At 39.9% G+C, this 22,965-nt stretch overlaps 1 protein-coding gene across 10 annotated transcripts in view; it reads left to right on the top strand.

Annotated features, from left to right (window-relative positions):
• Positions 1-22,965, top strand: part of PKIB (protein kinase (cAMP-dependent, catalytic) inhibitor beta) — a 120,426-nt gene that overhangs the window by 83,851 nt on the left and 13,610 nt on the right. The window contains exon 1 of one of the 10 annotated variants that reach the window (XM_005684511.3): positions 7,409-7,514. The exons of 8 other annotated variants lie outside the window; for them this stretch is intronic. The gene's annotated coding sequence lies outside the window, so the exon portion shown is untranslated. Of the gene's footprint in view, positions 1-7,408; positions 7,515-22,965 lie in introns of those variants that run through there. One more of the 10 variants, XM_018052997.1, reaches the window with a different exon arrangement.

The following is a 22,965-nucleotide window of genomic DNA, read 5'->3' as shown; positions in this document are numbered from 1 at the left end:
GTAACTGGAGGGATCTGAATCTCTTCATTCCAAAGTGAAACTCTCACTTAAATAAGCCTCCTTCCACTCCAACAATATACTCCTAAGCAAGAGGACTTTCCAGTCTAAGGGGTGAATGCTTTTCTTTTCATGAAGCCTTAGAAGAACACACTTCTAAGAAGAAGAAGAGGGATCACTTCTAAGCAAGGCTGAAGGTCAAGATAGGGACGTGTGTTTCCCTATTAGCCTTTATTATCAGAAACTTTCCTCTAAGCAAATGAAGCCCTGACCACCGTAGACTAGGGTAACAGAAGAGGTGCCTTTCTCTCTCTCATATACCTCAGAGGCTGGGTCTTTTTTCTGCTTACAAGTTACAACCACCATATCAGCAATGGCAACCCACTCCAGTACTCTTGCCTGGAAAATCCCATGGATGGAGGAGCCTGGAAGGCTGCAGTCCATGGGGTCGCTAAGTCGGACATGACTGAGCGACTTCGCTTTCACATTTCACTTTCATGCATTGGAGAAGGAAATGGCAACCTACTCCAGTGTTCTTGCCTGGAGGATCCCAGGGACGGGGGAGCCTGGTGGGCTGCCGTCTATGGGGTCTCACAGAGTCGGACACGACTGAAGTGACTTAGCAATAGCAATATCCACTAGTGGTCTGATATTAAAAAGTAGTTTTTATTGTTGAAAAAAAGAAACCGTGATTACCATGGGATAAGTACTGGCCCAGATGTCCAGTGATGTGATATCTAGACTTGATTCTGAAATTAACAGGATCTCTATCATACCAATAATCTGGTTTCTTCCTCTTTGAATTCAAGGTTGCTTTTTGTTTGTTTGTTTAATTTTCATTTATTAATTTGCCGATGACCAGAGTTCCAGCCCCCAAATTCTCAGATATCTCAAAGTTATTTGTAGATTGTCATTGTTTGTGTTTCTTTTGACAGTTTTTAATAGCATTGATTAATTTGACTTTCTATTAATTCCATTAAATTGTAAAATAGGAAAAAGAAACTTGACTAGGTGAAGGGCAGATAGGCATTTGAGTCTCGTGCAGAATGTTACATTTCAGTTTTTAAAATTAGCCTATTGAAATATTTCTATATATTTTTAAGTGTAGAAAACACACTTATTAATCTTTACCCAGCTACTGAACTTCACAGGTCATTAAAAATGTGTTATGAGAAGTTAGGCACTTGCCTCAGTTATAGATGGTGATAAAATTAGGAAATGAATCATATGTTTCCATACCACCCTTAATTTTAAAAATGGAAGTTACCACTGGAATAAACTAAAGGGAGAGACTGCCAGAGTGCAGCTAATATTTTAAAAATGCAGTTTTGAGAAGGCTTAAAATTCTATTTACAGTTGTAATTACTACAGTGGATATGAAAAATAGAGATGAGAATGACTCAACATATGTTTCTCAGATAAATTTGGAGTCAGGTTATAGAAAGGATTAAAAGAAAGAGAACATTCTTAAGCTCAAAACATTTTACCTCGTGTATAGAACACAGCACCAAAGTGGCCATTCTGCTTGGCCTCAGCTGAACAAATGCCTGTGGGGGGAAAATAGCAAAAACATTCTGCTTCGACTGGGTTAGCTTATCTTAAATGAGAAATACTTCAAGGAAACATGGTGTTTCAGAAAGCCTTCTGACTTAGAATTTACTGGTTTTGAATTTTAATCTTGGCAGTTAAAATGCTTTAAAATATGGAGACTATTCAACTTAATAGAAGACTGGTATTTCTGCTTTCTATGCAGGCTTCAGAGACGTTTTGCTGGGGAAAGTGACATACACACATAGGTAAAGAACAAACAAGCAAACAAACAAACAAAAATCCCCAAATCTGTGAATACATGTATCATTTTCATCATTTCCACACGTGCGTTAAAGGCTTCTGAAAATGCCAGAACACTTCTCTGTACCCTCTGATGTGTGATTATGTATCATCACTGTCCTGCAGAGGCCAGCATGCAGGGTTTTGAGGTTTTCAGAAACCTCAGTACTCTAAGGCGGAGTAGGTAGCTTGGAATTTGAGTCAGCATCTCCAAGACTTGGGACAGTTGCCTGGTGACAGGAGAGTAACGTGAACCAGAGTCCTCATCATGCAAGTGAAACAAGAGCTATCATACACATACTGATTTGGTTTTTCTTTAAGCTCACACTTTTCGGTACAAGTGAAATGTTTTTAGTAAAATGTATCCATCCAGCTCAGAAAATTCCAAGTTTTGAGGTTGTTGCAACAAATACACCTTGTCCACAGGTATTTAATTTTTTTTCCATTAGAGGAAAATTGCTCTACAGTGTTGTATTGGTTTCTGCTGCACAGCAACGCAAATCAGCCATAATGAGACATATTATCAGCTCCCTCTTGAGTCTCCCTCCCGTCCCCCATCCCACCCCTCTAGGTCATCACAGAGCGCCAGGCTGGACTCCCTGAGTATTAACAGCAGCTTCTCACCAACTATCTATTTTACACATGATAGTATATATATCAGAGAAGGAAATGGCAACCCACTCCAGTGTTCTTGCCTGGAGAATCCTGTGGACAGAGGAGCCTGGTGGGCTGCCGTCTTTGGGGTCACACAGCGTCGGGCACGACTGAAGCCACTTAGCGGCAGCCGCGGCACTGTATTTATGTCGGTGCTACTGTCCCCACTCGTCCCACTCTCTCCCTCCCACGCTGTGTCCACAAGTCCGCTCTCTGCATCTGAGTCTCCGTTCCTTCCCTGCGTCTAGGTTCATCAGTGCCATTTTTCTGGTTTCCATACACGCACGTTAATATATGGTAATTTGTTTTTCTCTTTCTGACTTACTTCACTCTGTATAAGAGATTCTAGGTTCTTAACAGTTGAATCAAATTGGCTTATGAATGAATTAGAATATGCTTTAATCACTGCTTTCCCCTTTCCTTCCTGGCTATTTTTAACAAATAATTGGGGCATTTAGATAGCCTTAAGCATGTAAGGTAAGAAGAGTGAAACAGGTAACAACTGAAAGCTACTTAATTACTAGAAATAAAACTGTAGGATCTAGTTTCTCCTGCCTACACTGCAAACAAAAAATAAGGGGACACTTTAGTCATTGAGAAGGAAATGGCAATCCACTCCAGTACTATTGCCTGGAAAATCTCATGGACAGAGGAGCCTGGTAGGCTACAGTCCATGGGGTCGCAAAGAGTCGGACACGACTGAGCGATTTCAGTTCAGTTTAGTCATTGAAGAAACGTTGCGTGGCATCAATTAGAGAAACTAAGCTTCAAAGAAGTTAAAGAATCTGGCCAATGTCATGCAAATCATGGTATCAAGAACGTAGGTTTGACTCCAATACCCCCACCAACCTTACAAATATGCAGAAGGTAAAATGCTGATAATTCAGGAAAACCTTTCCACATCATTCCCAAATGCCACTCCTGATCCATTAGCTAATTTGTGGAAGTGCCACCATTAACAATTTGCTTCTTTGGTCTGAGACTTTGTCTGGCATTATCCTTGCAGGGAACCACACACAGATCATAGTCCTGTGAATGAATTAAGTAAATATTTTCCAAACGCTAGTTTGAGTAGGATGAAAGCAAAGAGGGCATGGGAAGGTCTATGGCAGAAGCAGGGCCTGTGGAGGAGAACAAGAGGAAATTGATGAGGGAAGATGGTGAAGGGTGCCAAGCATTTGGTCTGGGAGAATCTGCAGTTGACCAGAGGCTGGACTTACTGTTGTAATGAAATTGTTCTCCAGAATATGTTCATTCCATGTCTCCCTTACTCTGCCTTTAAGTATTCATTCTTGGGGCTTCAGGCTTCCCTGATAGCTCAGTTGGTAAAGAGTCCATCTGAAATATAGGAGACCCCGGTTTGATTCCTGGGTCAAGAAGATCTATTGGAGAAGGGATAGGCTACCCACTCCAGCATTCCTGGGCTTCCCTTGTGGTTCAGCTGTTAAAGAATCTGCCTGCAGGCGGGAGACCTGGGTTCTGTCCCTGGGTTGGGATAGGGAGAAGGGAAAAGCTCTATCCCTGGAGAAGGGAAAGGCTACCCACTCCAGTATTCTGCCCCAGAGAATTCCATGGACTATATAGTCCATGAGTTCGCGAAGAGCTGGAGCTGACTGAGCGACTTTCACCTTTTCTTTCTTTCTTGGGGCTCCCCAGGTGGCTCAGTGGTAAAGAATCCGCCTACCAGTGCAGGAGATCCAGGAGGTGTGAGTCCCGTCGCTGGGTCAGGAAGATCCCCTGGAGGAGGAAATGACAACCAGTCCAGTAATTTTGCCTGGAAAATCTCATGATCAGAGGAACCTGGCGGGCTACAGTTCATGGGGTCACGAAGAGTCGGACGTGACTGAGCGACTGAGCGCACACATTCTTTCTCAGTATTTGCCTTGTTATAAACAGCTGTTTTATGTTGACCACATTTCAAAAGATTACTTTTGGTATTTTTTATTCAAGAGATGCACGTCAGTAAGTGGTGCTCCCCCAAATTACAGAGTTGAATCAAATGAATCTTCAAACTTACCTTTCTCTTAGTTCATTTTTTTTGTTTTGTTTTTATAATCTCTTTGAGTGACTTAGAGATATCATAGTCAATACATCTAGGATCTTCTGGCCTCTCAAAATGACTCTCCAGGGTCAACAAGCTTTAGTGAGTAATTGTTCCAGCTATTTTTATTGTATCCATATATCTATCCATGCTTCCTTTCCCTGCTAATGAGGCTCTTTGAGTTTTCTGTAATGACAGTTCTCTTCAGTTTATTGCAAACTGAAATATATGAAAAAGTCAGCTCTTTAGTACTTTCTTCAGTTTTTTAAAATTACAATAGAATTGGGGGAATTTTTCCATACTAAAATTAATCATTATGTTTAATCAAATCTCAAAGGATAACAGTAAAAATCTGATGTGAAATGGATCAGAGTGACAGGATGACTTGAAAGGTCTTGCTTGGCTCAGGAACACTGCCAGCATAGGATTTAAAGCAGCAATGCTTAAAATGCCAATACAGAGTGTTTGTTTTTTTTTAACCAAACTCTATAACATGAGCTTCCTATCTGCACAGATAGGAGCTGCGTATAACGGGGACTGCATGGTCAGATCCATGAGAAGTTCACCCAGAAAGCACTCATTGAAGATTTACTATCCACTGACCATGCTGCTGCTGCAGCTGCTAAGTCGCTTCAGTCATGCCTGACTCTGTGCAACCCCATAGACGGCAGCCCACCAGGCTCCCCCATCCCTGGGATTCTCCAGGCAAGAGTACTGGAGTGGGTTGTCATTTCCTTCTCCAGTGCTTGCAAGTGAAAAGTGAAAGTGAAGTCGCTCAGTCGTGTCCGACTCTTAGCGACCCCATGGACTGCAGCCCACCAGGCTCCTCCATCCATGGGATTTTCCAGGCAAGAGTACTGGAGTGGGGTGCCATTGCCTTCTCCATCCACTGTCCATACTTAGACCCTATTGTTCCTGCCTACCAGGAGATATGATCTTCTGGAGGTAAAACAATTCACCAACACAGAACATTTACTGAAAACATATTAAATGGATTTAGTGGTTAACTTTAGGGTTGGTTATCAGAGTAAAAGGTAAAAGAGCCAGTCCAGAGGATGACCTTATAGCCATGGCCATCACCTGACAGAGCAGCTCTGGACAAAGTTAGTTTTATAATTTAATTTTTAATATACTACAAGGTGATTTTAACAGGGTCTGCAATTGGATAAGTAGATCTCCAAGGCTATGTGTATGTGTTGGTATACTTAGCTAAAGCCACCAGTAAACGGTCTGTTCATTTGGGTGACACATACTGTTAGACCTTGAAGCAACATCATTTATGGATTTTTTTTTCTGTGTATTATTAAAGAAAGATGGAGGCGACTCTGACCTAATTTTTACTCCAGTTCAGTTGTTCTCAGGCTTGTATAATAGTAAGAATCTCCTAGGGTATTTGCAATACATATGGTGTCAAACACCCAGGATCTGAGGCTCTAAGGGAGGCCGCTGGGAGGTCTGTATTGTTAACAAACTTCCCATGTGAGTCTTCTGAGCAATTGGGAAACACTGCTCTAGTTCATCTGGCATAAGATTAATTCTAGGTAAATAGACTTTTTACCCACCATCTTTCCTCTATATTTCTCCTGCTTTCCCTCATTAGGATTTTTAAAAAAAATCTTAAGAAGAGCTAATTTGTTTTAAATTCACTGTGTTAGTCTCCAGGCTGGTGTAGGTGAGATACAGTTTTCCCAGAGACCTCATTTCTTTTTTTTTTTGGTCTTCTTTTCCCACAATTTAATCAAGTGTTAAGGTGAAAAATCTAGTTCTTCTTCGTGGAGTGGCTCATAACAAAGAAGAGGAATTAATTTACACTGCCTGGTGTCAGGATGTAATATGATTATGTTGGCAAAGCTATAAAAAGCAGTAGCTAAAGCTCATAAAAAAAAATTCAAAAGAGGTCACTGTTAGATCAGATGGATAACGCAAATGCTTGATCATTTAGGTGTTATTGAATAAAAGGACATTCGGGCCCAACGTGTGTATAGCTAGGACAGCTTGGAGAAAGTCACCAAATCATAATTATAGCTTTCAAAGGGAGAGTTCAGAATTCTATAGTAAAATGCTTCTTTTATCTGTCTTGCTATATATAAATGACTGAAAGATCTGGTGAGTACAGTGCAGTCGATTGTCAGTTACTCCTAGGGAATCTAATAGTGGGGTTTTTTGCTGTATCCTTTGGGATCTTCTCTACTTGGTAATCAGAAAATGTCTTTGTGTAGTACAAACTTATTTTTGTGTTTTAACCAAAACAAAGACAAAGTACAGCAAAAAATTAATAAAGTCTAATATCAAACCAAAAAATCTTGGACTATTTAAAGAAACATTTATACTTCTATTTTCAGTGAATTCTGCTAATTGTTGTGACACAACTAAAAATAACAGTAATTAAAGATAAAGTCATACCACGTGCCATAGGAATTTGCTTCCATTTTATTCTGTAAAAAGATTTAAAGGCATCTGAATGTGTGTGTTCACAAATTATATAATTATACTGAATAGGTATATTATATAATAGTTAATAAGTATGAAGAACAATTTTTATTCAAACTTATTCATATTATTTCAATCATATGATCTTCATTTTTAAGATTCAAAATTGAATTAAAGTTTTTATATCAGATGAATTGCTTGAATACTGTTTTGAGTTTGGTTTAACATTATGGAAAATATGTTGTTCTGAGAGAAAATACGTGTATGGTGTGTGGCATAGTAGGTGAGTTTTATGTGACTTCTAGGCTCCTAGCTTCACTACTCTAATTACTTTTATTCTATTGTCATGTATTCTCAATGTCCGTGGGATTTCCCAGGCAAGAATACTAGAGTGGGTTGCCCTTTCCTTCTTCAGGGAATCTTGCCAACCCAGCGATCGAACCCGCATCTGTGTCTCCTGCATTGCCAGGCGGATTCATGACCACGTGCACCACCTGGGAAGCCCTACTGTTCTATTGTAATCTCTTCTCACTTCATAAGTGCCTAGGATTCTAAAAAGGAGGTAATGTAATGAAATACTTAAAAGCCCATGTTTTGGAATCACACATAACGGGGCTTTAAATCCTGATTGAAAGACTGTTCCTAATATTTGGAAGACAGAATTTCAGTTATGTCATTGAGATAATCCCCACCTCTGTATCTCTGACATTTGTTATAAGGATTAAATAAAATAATGTATATGCGGCAGTTTTCTACCTTGTTAAGTCAAGTCTCTATTAAGAGTAGCTCTTTTAAATGCATATAGATGATAATTATGTTAATTATCAACTAGTGTTTTTTTTACTTCTTTACACTTCTTTTTATGCCTTCTATAGGCACTGTTCCCTGAGGAGTGGTATTATCTAGATTAAAAGTTCACTAACTTTCTTATTAGCTTTTAAAAATGAAAACAAATTGTTATTTGCAAATAATTTGAGTTTTGGGGAGAAAAATCTTTTTTGAGTTGTGTGAGACCAGAGAAGTGAGAACAGACCTTAGAATGGGAGAGAGTATTGGATGACATAAGTGTTCCTGTTTCTGGGAGGGAATTAAATCATTGACTGTCTGGTAGGAGAAGAGTTCAAGATGCGAGGAGGCTCTCGGCATTGTCTGATTCTTCGGGGTGGTGCCCAGGATGCCCTGAGTTGAGCCAGAGGAGGATGAAGCAGTAGAAATTTGAATGGGGTTAGGAAATCCAAACGTAGAAAGAGCTAGGTCTTGATTCCCAGGGAAACTGAGCATCTTAACAAGGTTTCTTACCTTCTATAACCTTAGAGAGACAGAGAAGCAATGGTGAGCTTCAGCAGATGGGGCTGAGCGCTGCTTCATGGAGTTCCCAGGCCCTAGAGAGGTGTATGGAGAAGGCACTGGCGACCCACTCCAGGACTCTTGCCTGGAAAATCCCATGGACAGAGGAGCCTGGTAGGCTGCAGTCCATGGGGTCACTAAGAGTCAGACACAACTGAGCAACTTCCCTTTCACTTTTCACTTTCATGCATTGGAGAAGGAAATGGCAGCTCACTCCAGTGTTCTTGCCTGGAGAATCCCAGGGACTGGGGAGCCTGGTGGGCTGCCGTCTATGGGGTCACACAGAGTCGGACACGACTGAAGCGACTTAGTAGTAGAGAAGTGTAGGAGTGACTGAAATAACCTCAAGAAAGACACAATGCCGTTTAAATAGGCATAGACCCTAAATATCCTGAGGTTGGGACCACGAGAAGGCAGCTCTACTTGAGGTCTGGTTGGGAACCTCCCGTGTACCTAATAATTTCCAGGAATTTAATGGCAGTGGCAGTGCCTTACACTGTGTGTGGGACAATGGTTCATCCCCTTTTTGTGAGCATTTGTATGTCCTTGGTGAGTATCTCAAACAAATCTCCTTGGAGGATGTCACTGATATTATGTCATAGCTGGAGAAAGGTGAGTAGCTAAGATCTTGCCTATAGAGACTGGATGCAATGTAAGGATGCTGAAGTATTGCATGGGTATATATGGTGGCTTGTGTTCCTTCAGTGGGCAAGGCAAACCATGGCTGAGAGGCTATTGAACTAGGCATTGTACAGAACATATTCTCTTAGCCAAATTTATAGGAGCAAAAATATTTACCAGTTGCTGATTGGACAAGTCAGCAATTTAACTAATCAAGTTATTAGGTATAGAGGCCTTATTGGGATGGGACCATGGTTTTACTGGTGCTGCAATCCACTTTGGGGTACCGTTTTTCTGTTCCACATTTAAGAACAGGCCAAATAGGACTGTTAAATGGAGAAGCAGTGGGGATAACAACCCTTCACTCAGTTCCTCTTATATAACAAATTTTAATCCCTGTAGACATGGTTTTAAATTACCTTGAGTCATGTTAACTGTTTTAACTGGGGGAAGGGGTGGGGGAAGTCATGGGTTCTTATTTTGTCAAGCCAATTTATAAGTGTCAAAGCCTTAATTTGATTTTCATTTATTTTTCATTGGGTCAGAGTGTCCATGTCCATGCCCATGAGATATTTTAGAGCAATGAGTGCTATAACCGTGGGGAATTTAATCAAGACAAAAAGTTCTGAAGTTTAAGGTGAGGCATACCTATTTGTCCTCTCTTTAACGTTCAGTGACTCTCCTAAGTAAATACCCCCTTATGGGAGATATGATGTTTAAATTAATGGGATTCTCAGGTATAATTGTAATTTTAGCCCTAGTATTGGTTAAAGCCATAAAGGTTTGTTACTTGGTGAATTTCAGCAGATATTAGAGTTAATTTAAGCCCATTTGGAAAGGCACAGGAGCCTTTGAATGATGAATGAACTCTCATCATTCGCTATGTAAATTCAATCAGTAAATTTTGAATTTTCAGCTGGGTCAAACTGTGGACTTTTGTTTTAGGTTGTTTTTGTATCAAGGTTTCTTTCTTTCCTTATTTTGTGTATCTTTATATTGTTTTTGCTCACTGGATATACTTGGGGGTGAGGGATGATCCTCTCCACCTTGATTACATTTGTAAGTTACTTCCTCCAGAGACCTTCAAATTAGTAATATCAGAGTTGAAATGGTTGATTTATATGGTTTTAAGACCCTGGGCTTAGACTGGGTTTGAATTAACCTTTTCCTGATACCACAAGGGTTTCCCTATAATCCCAAGAGTCAGGAGCTTTGTTGCAATAGACATAGGCAGCAGAGTGGTACAGGGAAAGAGTGCTGGGCCTTCAGCCCAAGCATGATGGATCAAAATCACCCTCTGCTATGGTCCCTTTCCTAGCACGTGGGCTTCCTGTCTTGTTTTTCTTTTCTCTTTTCCTCTGTACCAATTTCCTGGAAATATTTTCATTTTCTAGCCATGTAAAGTTGCAGTTTTCAGTTTGTGTCTGCACAGTCACCAGTGGTACAGCCCTTCTGGGTGGTTATGGGGAAACAGGAGCCGAATGGCCTTCCTCATCAGTGGGCACCTCTTCCTCCAGGGAATGTCAGTATCCCTCAGGTAAGGGTCCACATCAAGTAGAGTCATTTTATCCATGACTCGGATGGAGGCCGTAAGGCCCCTGACTGCAAGCCCCGCTCTCTGGTGTTCTGGAAAGCAGCAGTACTAAGCAAAGCCTAGGTGCACTGGCCGTGGGTTTTACTTCAGGACAGCAGTTGAGTGGGGCTTCCCTGGCAGCTCAGCTGGTAACGAATCCGTCTGCAATGCGAATCCCGAAATCAAATCCTGGGTCGGGAAGGCCCCTTGGAGAAGGGATAGGCTACCCACTCCAGTATTCTTGGGCTTCCCTGGTGGCTCAGACTGTAAAGAATCCACCTGCAGTGCGGGACACTTGGGTTGGATCTCTGGGTTGGGAGGATCCCCTGGAGGAGGGCATGGCAACCCACTCCAGTATTGGAGATCCCCATGGAGAGAGGAGCCTGGCAAGTTGTAGTCTGTGGAGTCGCAGAGTCAGACACAAGTGAGCGACTAAGCACAGCACAGCAGTTGAGTACCAAGGGCTCCTTCCTCCCTCCCACCCTTTTTTTTTAATTTCACCAGCCCCTGGGCCACAGGCCACCATGTACACCTCGATAACCCTGGGGGTCAGGAGAGCACAAGCAACTGCAGCAAGGGACATGACTGCACAGGAAACCAGCAAGGTCACTACCCTTTGATGGACAGCATCACTGGGATACCATGCTCAACTCTGTGTCGGGCTCCTTTCTTTTCACAAACCTCACAAAAGGTTGTCTCTGGGCCTGTCTCACAGGCACACAGTTACAGTGTCTGTATAGCTTCTCCAGGCAGCCAGTGACAGTCACCAGGCTAGACTCAATGACCTAGGCTGACCTTGGTAAACAAGACTAAAGAACCAACGGGTTATGGTGCTGTGTTTTCACGCCTTTACAGGTGGGAGCCTCAGAGACCACCTGCCAAGTATGGACTAAACCTGCCCACACCATTGAGCCCAGTTCAGTTCAGTTCCATCGCTCATTCGTGTCTGTGCTGGGTATAGTCAGTTAACAGTTCTCATCTGGGAGACAGAGCATATAGGGGCCAAAAGAGGGCAGCGACTGACAAACACAGCGAAGTGCCAGCACAGGACAGAGTTCAAACCTGCCAGAAACCGCTGGTTCCATCTCAGGCCATCTGCATCATCTCATGGAAGCAGATAAGTTGACCGAGAACAGTTAATTAAAACTGACCAGGTGTCCTCGGTTGGGTATGTTGTGTGGTTCATGACAGCAGAGATTTTTTTTTTTTCAATTCAACTTCTTTCTTTTTAATTGAAGGATAATTGTCTAACAATATTGTGTTGTTTTCTGCCAAACATCAACATGAATCAGCCATAGATATACCTATGTCCCCTCCCTCCCACCTCCCTCCCCATCCCACCCCAAGGTTGTTACACAGCCTTGGTTTGAGTTCTCTGAGTCATACAGCAAATTCCCATTGGCTATCTATTCTACATATGGTAATGTATGTGTTCCCTTGTTACTTTCTCCGTACATCCCACCCTCTCCTTCCTCCCCCATCCCCTGTGTCCATAGGTCTGTTCTCTGTGTCGAAAGCAGGGTTTTTACTGCCTCTTATTCACGTCACTGATTAGGGAAAGATTAGTGTCTCAAGGATATGGGGATGGCTAAACACACAACACTTAACAGCATACAATTAGTCACATATGTTCACAGCCCAGGGAGGACACTGTATGCTATGCAGAGCCTTATGGGCACTGTACTTAGCAGCAGAGTGAAAAACCAAGGACTGTGGGAGGCAGACTTTATAGTAACGAGAGGGTGTGGTGCCTTCTGGTTCTCACAAGAGGCTGTGATTGACTTGTTTGAATAATTCTGTAGGCTGATAGGAAACCACAAACCACCACTCACGGATAAGCAGGAACTGTGCGTGGTGCCTCTGATAAAGAGGGTTATTTAGCTAAGGTACATTATCCACAGGAGCAGAGTGTGGAGGGAAACTTATGATTCAGCCATTTGAAGCCGTTCTAGTTTTTATAGATACCAAGTCAGCTTGTAATACTGAGGCGTAATTTTAGGCCTTACATCTCCTGGAAAAATGAATCTTGTGGATGATCGTGAATTGGTTGGAAATGTACACCAGAGAGAAGAAATTTTAATGTGGAAGTAATGATTTTACTTTGAATCACAAGACTGTTTTATGCTATGAAGGAAGAGTAGGGATCTGCAAGTTAAAGTAAGTTCTGTTAAAGAATGCCATTGTATTATTATACATTTTTTATGACTGAATGAAATGAAAATCTTGCTATTACTTGGATCAAAAATTATTGAAACTTAGAACTCCCTTTACTGACACTTTCAAAGACTTAATGTCCTTTTAAAAAATCTTAGGATGCAGCACCCTAAAATGTAAGATAAAATATTTTTGAAAGTCTTTTTAAGTGAATGTTTATATTGGCAAATAAGAGAATACTTCATGAACCCAGAACAATGAGAAATCACAGGTCTAGAGGCAGGTTAGTCCTGTACCCAGAGGCTTCCCTGGGTTTCCTAGTGATTCACAGCTTCTATTTTAAAGAGCTGTGATCTGGGGAAAAGGAAAGAAACTTTGGACCCACTCAAGTTGAGAAATCAGATTGAGATAAAGGTTTAATCTGCTCAAAGAGTAATATCGAAACCCTTGACCTTCAGAGGAAAGCAGGAAGAATACCTGCCAGTCTTGGCCTTGCCTCAGTTGGCAAAGGGAAATAGGGATATCTGCATCATTTATGACCAAAAGTGGAACCTCACTCAGGTTTACAGCTCTGTAGTCTTGTCACTTTCATGCATTGGAGAAGGAAATGGCAACCCACTCCAGTGTTCTTGCCTGGAGAATCCCAGGGACGGGGGAGCCTCATGGGCTGCTGTCTATGGGGTCGCACAGAGTTGGACACGACTGAAGCGACTTAGCAGCAGCAGTAGCAGCAGCAGTCTGTATAATGTGAAAAATTCCATGCTGAGAATTTAAAGCAAACCAATTTGGTAGTGCCCCAGATACCCAGTGGCAGCAAATTCAGAGCCTATGTAGAAAAAAATACTTTAACTCAGGTCTTATGTAATTTCAAAGAAAACACTTAAAAAAAAAAAAAAAAAAAAAGACGTGAGATCACAACCCAAAATTGTAAAACATGCAAGGAAAGGAAATTCACCATGAGAAAGAGTCTACATAAACAATAAACAACAATCAGACTATAAAGAATTCTGATATTGGAATTATTTTTATAGCATCAAAAAAATGTTTAGTATATTTGAAGAGAAGTGAGTATATTTAAATTATTTGTGACTAAGGAATAAGATACTATAATACAACAAAGCAGAGTTGAAAAACACATTGTCTAACATGAAAAATATAATAATTAGAAATTAAAATGATATATAGCTTATACAACAGATTAGGCACAAATGAAGACCTAATATATGTATGTATTAGACATAAATATATATCTATTTATTTTAATGGTGGTGGTTTAGTTGCTAAAGTCGTGTCTGACTCTTGCAACCCTATGAACTGTAGCCTGCCAGACTCCTCTGTCTATGGGCTTCTCCAGGCAAGAATACTGGAGTGGGTTGCCATTTCCTTCTCCAGGGGATCTTCCCAACCCAGGAACTGAACATGGGTCTCCTGCATTGCGGGCTTCCCTGGTGGCTCAGAGGTTAAAGCGTCTGCCTGCAATGTGGGAGACCTGGGTTCGATCCCTGGGTCGGGAAAATTCCCCTGGAGAAGGAAATGGCAACCCACTCCAGTATTCTTGCCTGGAGAATCCCATGGACGGAGGAGCCTGGTGGGGTATAGTCCATGGGGCCACAAAGAGTTGGACACGACTGAGCGACTTCACTTTCACTTTCACTCCTGCATTGCAGGCAGATTCTCTACTGACTGATCTATGAGGGAAGCCCTTTAAGTTATTTGTGACTATTTATTATAATAGACTCATGTTATTATCGAGACTGAAAAATCCCACCCCCTGCAGTCAGCAGGCTGGAGACCCAGGAGCTGATAGTGTTGTTCTGCTCTGCGTATAAGGCCTGAGAAGCAGGAGAGTTGATAGTGTAAGTTCCAGTCGAGTCTGAATCTGAAGGTAGGGGGACATGGATATATACCTTAACAGAATACAGACACAAAGAGCACATTCTCTCTTACTCAGCCTTTTGTTCCAGTAAGGCCTTCAGTGGATTAGATTACATTGGGGCAGGCAATCTGCTCTGCTCATTCTGTTGATTCAAATGTTAATCTCATCCAGAAATACCTCATAGGCACACCCAGAATAATGATTAAGCAAATATCTCAGTACCCTGTAGCTGATTTCAAATTGACCATAATTAATCATTACAATCAGAAAAGTTCTTTACAGCAAAAATGAAATAAAGTGGGCTAGTATTGTGAAGTGCTTGTAGAAGGCAGCTTCAACCTAGAGTGGCTTACCTTGCAAGAATGAAAATGAAATAGATTTTTTTCAGATATGCAAAAACCAGTAACTATCCCCATGCAGAAATTCCTAAAGGCTGGATTATATCCAGGAAAAAGGGGAGACTTTATGTCTTAATTCAGTTGGACACAACTGAAGTGACTTAGCACACATGTATGTCATAATTGCAGTGTGCAAAAAGAACATTGTGGAAATATAATAGTATTAATTGATGCTTTTGAACTGTGGTGTTGGAGAAGACTCTTGAGAGTCCCTTGGACTGCAAGGAGATCCAACCAGTCCATCCTAAAGGAAATCAGTCTTGAATATTCATTGGAAGGACTGATGCTGAAGCTGAAGCTCCAGTACTCTGGCCACCTGATGCGAAGAACTGACTCACTGGAAAGGACCCTGATGCTAGGAAAGATTGAAGGCAGGAGGAGAAGGGGACGACAGAGGATGAGACGGTTGGATGGCATCACTGACTCGATGGACATGAGTTTGAGCAAGCCCCGAGAGTTGGCGATGGACAGGAGGCCCGGCGTGCCGCAGTCCATGAGGTTGCAGAGTTGGACATGACTGGAGCAACTGAACTGAACTGATAGATACATAAAGTGAAGTGAAGTGAAAGTGTCAGTCACTCTGTTGTGTCCAGTTCTTTGAAACCCCATAGACTGTAGCCCACCAGGCTGCTCTGTCCATGGAATTCTTCAGGCAAGAACATTGGAGTGGGTTGCCATGTTCTTCTTCAGGGGATCTTCTCAACCTGGGGACAGAACCTGGGTCTCCTGCATTGCAGGCAGATTCTTACAGTCTCAGCCACCAATATAGAGGAAATGTAATTCTTAAGAGATATGTGCTAAAGTATTTAGATATAAAACTGTTGAGTTATTAGCAGCTTGCTTTCAGGTGGTTGAACGAAATTCTGTGTGTGTACGTGTATATGCTTAGAGAAAGAGATTAAATATAGCAAACTGTAAATAATGAAATCAAGTAAAGGTTATACCATGTTCCTTTGACAAAATTCACAGGAAGACACTATAACTTGAAGCCATTTATTTACTAATCCTAGAATTTTCCTGTATTTGTATATAGTCATATATTATTTTAAAAATCATTTTTTCCATGATTGACAGAAACCTAGATATTGATGGTATCTTTCTTTGAATCCTCCGAGATCATCAGCAATAGTTTAAATCCTTACAGTAGTTAACAGACACCACATTAGTAGTTAAATCCTTTGTCACAAATCAAGGGACCATATGTATATGTGTCTATTTCTGGAATCTATTTTAGTATATTTTTCTATTTGTCTGTCCTTGAAGAATATTACACTATTTTAATAACTCATACTCTGTAATGAATTTTCATATCTGAAAGTATCAAATTCTCAAACCTTGTAATGTATCTTCAGGAAAGATGGTGCTGTCTTTTTTTCTTCCTTTTAAGAAACCAATACAGTATTGTAAAGTAAAAAAAAAATAAAATAAAATAAAAAAGAAACTATTCTTGGTTTGTTGCATTTGAAACACTTTTTTAAAACTTATTCCTCCTATTATGGTGGGTTTCCTTACAAATGTTTCTTTTTAATAGCCTTCTAATCTCCTTCACATCAGTCTCAATTTTCAGACAGTACACCTTGTACACATCTTTATTACGTGACTTGAAAGTTTTCATGGTTCCCTAGGGCTCACAGGAATAAATGCAGTCTCCTTCATAGTGAAATTCATCGCAACTTGGGTTCTAGTTTTGACCATGGTCCAACTTATTTTCCCAAATCTTTGTGGCATAATACTCTATTATAGCCAGTGTTTCCTTTTCCTTTATCTGTAACTTGCCTTCTACACTCCCACCTTCATGATTTAGCTAAAGATATTTCTTTGGCTTGGTAAAACCTTTTTATTTTCTTTCTATCCTCCCAAATATTAAGGCCCAGTATGTGTTCTACGGCTTCTGTGAAGTCTTTCTGAATACCCCCACAAATTCAATAACATTTCTGCATTTGTTATAGTATTTTCCATTTATACCACTTATTTAAATACATCACACATTGACTTCTATTTTTATATTTCTTTTAATATTGTTGTTTAGGCTGTAAGTTGTGTTCTGACTCTGTTGTGAACTCATGGACTGAAGCCTGCCAGGTTCCTCTGTCCATGGGATTTCCCAGGCAAGAATACTGGAGTGGGTTGCCATTTCCTTCTCCAGGGGATCTTCCTGACCCAGGAATCGATCCCCTGCCTCCTGCATTGGCATGTGGATTCTTTACCGCTGAGCCACCAGGGAAGCCCGTTCTTTTAATATGCATGTTTTTTATTTGTACATTAGGTCACAGACTCTTTCTTCTAGAGTGAGAACCTTGTATTACGCTTCTTTTGTGTATCCCCACTGTGATTATCAGTCTTTAGTCTTATTTGGCACTATTTACCCAGAATTCTGCACTGAGTTTAGGAGATATCAGACACATATTAACAGTTTGTTGAATGAAGACTGAAGCTTTGTTCAACAAATATTTGGTGAGATGTGATAGAAGGAGCAAGGGATGAGGTGTCAGATAAAATGAGTTCTGGTCTTGCCTCTGTCACTTGCTAGCTGGGTTGCTTGTAGCCAAACCATTTTACTTCCATGATGCTGTTTCCTCTCTTTAAAATGAAGACAGTGGTGACTTCCCCACAGCACAGAACTGCATGAGCTTATTCTCATTAAAAGGTTTTGAAAGAGTGTGTACTCAACATATGCTTTTGCCATTTTTCATATTATGAAAATCTTCATTACAGAAAATTTGAAAAACACAAAGTTCAAAGAAAAAAATATAAAACATTTATAATAATAGTACTAGGAAAGAACCTACTGCTAAAATTTTGGTATATTTCCCTTGCCATGTTTTTCTGTGCATATGTTTTAAAATTAATTTGTGTGTATATATATATATATATATACACATTTATGTATAAATTTTGGACATTTTTGTTATGTCAGTTGAATATATTTTAGTACAGTTTTTTCATGAGGACTTTTTTTCTGTTGAGCTTATATAATATAAAAATAACAATTTTTTATTTTTAAAAAGTTATTTGTAAAACCTAAATGCATTCATATAAATAATTTTCCTTCTATTAATTGTAGGTTGATGCAAATATACATAATTTGATGAAAAAAATATTTCAATAGTATGATTTCTTGCTATTTTATGGGGAATTTCTTTTGCCTGTATGACCCAGAAAAATTCTCAAAACAATTTTAAAGTTTTTCTCACTGTAATCTTGACTGAATATTGGTCTTGATGAAACTACAGTGATTTCTTCTCCTGTAAAGAAAAATAAAATACTGAAGAGAACTCAGAGAACAAATCAGAACTTGAAAAGGTTCAATCATTTCCTTGCTTTTCTCAGTTGGAAAGACGAAGAAAGATGAAAATTAAATTCATTCAAAAAGACATTAAGAGATGTCCCAGAGAATTTTTCTTTGACTTGAGGAAATAGAAGAAAAAAATCATACTGGAAGTTTGAAAGTTGTGCACATAAAGTCTCTTACCTGTATATTAACATTATTTATTCAGTTTCATTAGAAAGTTTGTGAATTATTTCAGTTATTAATTCTTACTTTTCCTATTGTATTTGACTTTTGGCTATGCATATTTTACATAGTTGGTATACACTCTGAAAATTTAGGTTACTAAGAATTTTTCTTTTTTCAAAACTTTTGTTAAAAATTTAGAATTATTTTGGCCTGGATAAGATTGCAGTTCTAAGCTATAGTAGCAACATGATACAAAATAAGTATAATCTAACTTTGAAATACATATAAGATATGTGTATCATATGCTTGTGTACGTGGGCAATGAAAAAATTCTTGAAGGATAGTCACCAGAATTTTAACAGTGCTGTCATAGTGGGGTATAAGGCGATGTATTTCCTCTGTTTGATGCTTTTCAAAATTGTCATTTTCCCCCAATAGTGAACATACATTATTTTCATATGCATAAAGAAAATAATTCATTTTGAAAAAGAAAAGTAGAAAGATAATTGTTTCACTTGATAAACACATTTTATGGAGTACCTACTAAGTGCCAGGCATAGTTGTAGTGTATTTATCAGTGAAAAAAATCTACAGAAACCTCTGCCTTTGTAGAGCTTCCATCCGAGTAGACGGAGACAGACAGTAAACAACAAGTACAGTCCTAATGAATGATAATAATGTTGGAAGCTACTAGGACACAGGGAAAGGAGAGCAAGGCAGGGAAGCCTAGGAGCTCCAGGGAGGAGATACCACTGAACGGTGTGGTCAGGACAAGTCTCTCTGCGAAGGCAGACCCCTCTCATATGCGATCTGTGATCCTTTTTTCCTTACCATATTATGTCATCATGTTATTACTCAGGTGAAGAATTCTTTTTCAGAAATCATGAAGAAATTGAGAATTTCAATCCTACATTACATGTTAGGGAAACACTTAAACAGGGCTTGTTGCGTCAAGTGTATGGAGAGTTCACCTTCTGGGAGAAACTGTCTTAATGAACAGAATAAGGGAGATATGACTTTCCCTGACAGGTGGCTTAATGTGGTATAGATGTGGCAGAAAGGTAGCCAACTTTGAGAGGTGTGTGTGTGTGTGTGTGTGTGTGTGTGTGTGTGTGTGTGTGTGTGTGGCTGAGATGCACAATAAGGATGGAGAAAGGGAGATTGTAAATAACTTTTTAATGCTCTTTCTTTTTTTTAAACACCAAGTTTCTGGCAGTATCTGAGTCAATTCCTTTTTGTCTTTATAACTCACAACCTCAGACACTGTCTCTAGAGCCACATCCACATCATGGTTTAACAGGGTAATTGATGTTCATAATGATTATCTGTTATAGTGCCTATGAATTAACATGACTGATTTCTAAACAAATTTCATTTGGGTAGTTGTTAACTAGGCACATTTATCATTTATATTCATTAGTTTGGTTCAAGGTGGCAGACTAGATACTTTTAATCCTACTTCAGATAAATGTGGAGACTTAATTAACTGGGAAGCCTTGTTGGAAGTCACAAGTCTGTTGGAAGGCAGAGCAGGATTCAGCATCAGGGTTGTTCACTTTCAGGTGAACAGACATTTCTTTGCACCATATGGACTTCTCAACAATCATGAGAGCTAATTTAAGGGCACTCATTCCAAGGATGTCCTAATGCCATTCAGTAATGCTGTCACTGCTCACAACTCCGCTTTGAAAGCTTCCTGTGCAGTAGTTTTCTTCTGAATATATGCAGATCTAAACTACTTAAGGAGGCTTGAAAAGACCCTGAAGTGCAGTGAAAGAAATGGATGAACAGATGGGACATGCAGGTGATATTAACGGTTTAAAATATAAAACATAATGTATTTTAAATACTATATTATTTTATCATTACATTTTCTATGAATATAAAATGAGTTGCATTTATGAAGTCACAAAAATATTTTGGGAGGTGGAATAAATATGTAGCTTCTGAAAGTAATTACTTTGATAGCTATGATACGCATTAGTACGTATGTATTTTTGTAAAAAGAGTTCTATTTTTTTGTATCACAATGCATTTTTCCTTTGGAAGACAGATAAGCATATACATATATGTTATGAAGTTTTCTGAAATAAAAGTATGCAGTTGAAAGTGTCCGTGCTTAAGTTAATTACTTTAAATTACCTTTAAATTGGAAGAGTCATTGCAAGGCTCTTTTTCATCATCACTGTTTCACTCTCGATAGTAATCATAGGCAAAGAAAATAAATGCAGAAGATAAAAGGGCTTTATTTTTCCTCTTGTTGAGAATGAAAATGGTAAAGGAGAATTAGCTGGGTAAGTTAAAACTATAGAATTCGATCTTTCAAGGTGTTAGAGGATTTCATGTTTGTACAAGGGAAAGCTGATGGATTGGATGTAACTGACTTTGTTGACAAGTCTGTTCATGGTTAGCAGACATTTGGTCCTGTCCAAAACTCCATGAGACATTTGGTCCACCTCTAAAGGTCTTTGAAATTTCTGTGTGTGCTCAGTCATGTCCAACTCTTTGTGACCCCATAGACTGTAGCCCACCAGGCTTCTCTGTCCATGGGATTCTCCAGGCAAGAATAGTGCAGTGAGTTGCCATTTTCTCCTCCGGGGGATCTTCCTGACTCAGGGATTGACACCAGGTCTCCTGCATTAGCAGGAGGATTCTTTACCACTTTGCCACCTGGGAAGCACCTGTGAGCATATTTGGTGGATGCCAAATGGTTTTGGACATGACCAAATATGGACCTTTTGTATGGATGGACCAAGTAAATGTTTCCATGGAAGTTTTGGAAAGGATGAAATATGAACAAATATCAAGGACCTTTTGGTATAGAACAGATGTCTTACATCTGTTTCAGACAGGATTGAATGGTCCTGCAAGACTGTTCACAGTTTAATGTCTATGGATCTTTTCTAGAGGGTTGGTATCTGGAGAGTATAACTCTCAGATGCCCTGGATGAGGGTGCTTCTGTAAGAGTTTGTGCATTAGCTACTACTCTGCATTTGACAAACAGCATTACTTATACCTGCAAGGCATTGTATTTGCCATTGTCCACAGCCTACCTCCGAAGCTATTTTAATGTCAATGCAACAAATTTCATTGTAATATTTCATAATTGAACTTTCAGCTTTTATTAATAGTATTAATAATTAAAAACACCTTCACTGACTATGTTTGCCTGCTCATAATATATAGGTGTCAGCTATTAATTCAACATTTAGTGAATTTATTGGGCATCTGTGTTGCAGTCCATGTACCAGACAGAGGGATAGCAAGTCATCTCTACTGTGACCACATTGGTCAGAGTCAGCTTCCCTTTCTCTCCTTCCTACTGACGTCATCACAAGTCACTAGACATTTAAAAACCACCATCTCATTAAAAGGGGAACCGACTTCTCAAGCCACTGTGTTCACTCTCAGACAGGAAGGGTGTAGACAAACCATATGTATCTCAAAATTGTATGATTTTCTCACTAGTGCAAAATTGGGCTTCTGTGAGTTTGAAGAGTCTTTGTGCCCCTTGAAATCTAAGAACATTTTGTGTCCAAGTGTGATTGGAAGGAGTCAGGATGAGAAGTGAATGGTTTGAGGGCAGCCTCTTGCTGGAACTTGCTTGCTCGTTCTCTGGGGCCCTTCTCAGAGACTGTTTTCCCTGTGAAGTGTGGTCCTCTTTTCTCTTTTGGAGTTAAACACTCCTCCTCCATGCACATAGGGGAGCTGCCTGCCATGTAACTTTTCCAGGTCTCCAAGTGAGGCAGGGGAATTCCTCCTCACTTAAAGTGGCAAATCTCTTATTAACTGTGACCCCCACGCTCAAGGGAGTTCCATGGTTTGGTGCAGTTACTCTTTTCTAACTGTATCCACATCAGTCTATATTATTATCCTAAGTGGCCCTAGCTTAGTATAGCAAGTGTCATTGTGCAGGAAAGATATTCAGTTTTGTTTACTACTTTATTTGCAAGATTATGGGAAAATGAGTTTGTGCGTTTTGAATTCTATAGGCTTAAAAGCTGTCAAAAATTTTCTGTGATAATACCTTCTATGTACCTACAAATATGATCTTTCCTGGTGGCTCAGATGGTAAAGAATCTGCCTGCAATGTGGGAGACCTGGGTTCGATCCCTGGGTTGAGAAGATCTCCTGAAGAAGGGCATGGCAACCGACTCCAGTATTCTTGCCTAGAGAGTCTGCACAGACAGAGGAGCCTGGTGGGCTACAGTCCATAGGGTCACAAAGAGTTGGACACAACTGAGCGGCTAAGCACACACCTACAAATATATATTGAAGAGTCTGTTCTTATCATTGGGAAGAACCTAAGCACAAGGGGGAAAATGTGTGTGTCAGTAGACAAAAGATAGAATTCACTTTCCCTTGTACTGGAGGCATGGAAATGGCATATGTGGAGGAATTACAAAGAGAGAAAGGTCTCTAAGTTAAAAAAATAATTTTTATACATGTATACATTCCGTGTAAGCTCTGTTCAGCCTCAGATGGTCTTGATATTTAGCTTAATAAGAGATATGTTAAAGTATGGGCTTCCCTGGTAGCTTAGCTGGTAAAGAATCCACCTCCAATGAGAGAGACCTGGGTTCGAT

Source organism: Capra hircus, chromosome 9 (assembly GCF_001704415.2).
Source record: "Capra hircus breed San Clemente chromosome 9, ASM170441v1, whole genome shotgun sequence".
Classification (NCBI taxonomy): Eukaryota; Metazoa; Chordata; class Mammalia; order Artiodactyla; family Bovidae; genus Capra; species Capra hircus.
Note: the sequence above shows the minus strand (reverse complement) of the source record. Positions and strands in the feature narration are given on the sequence as shown.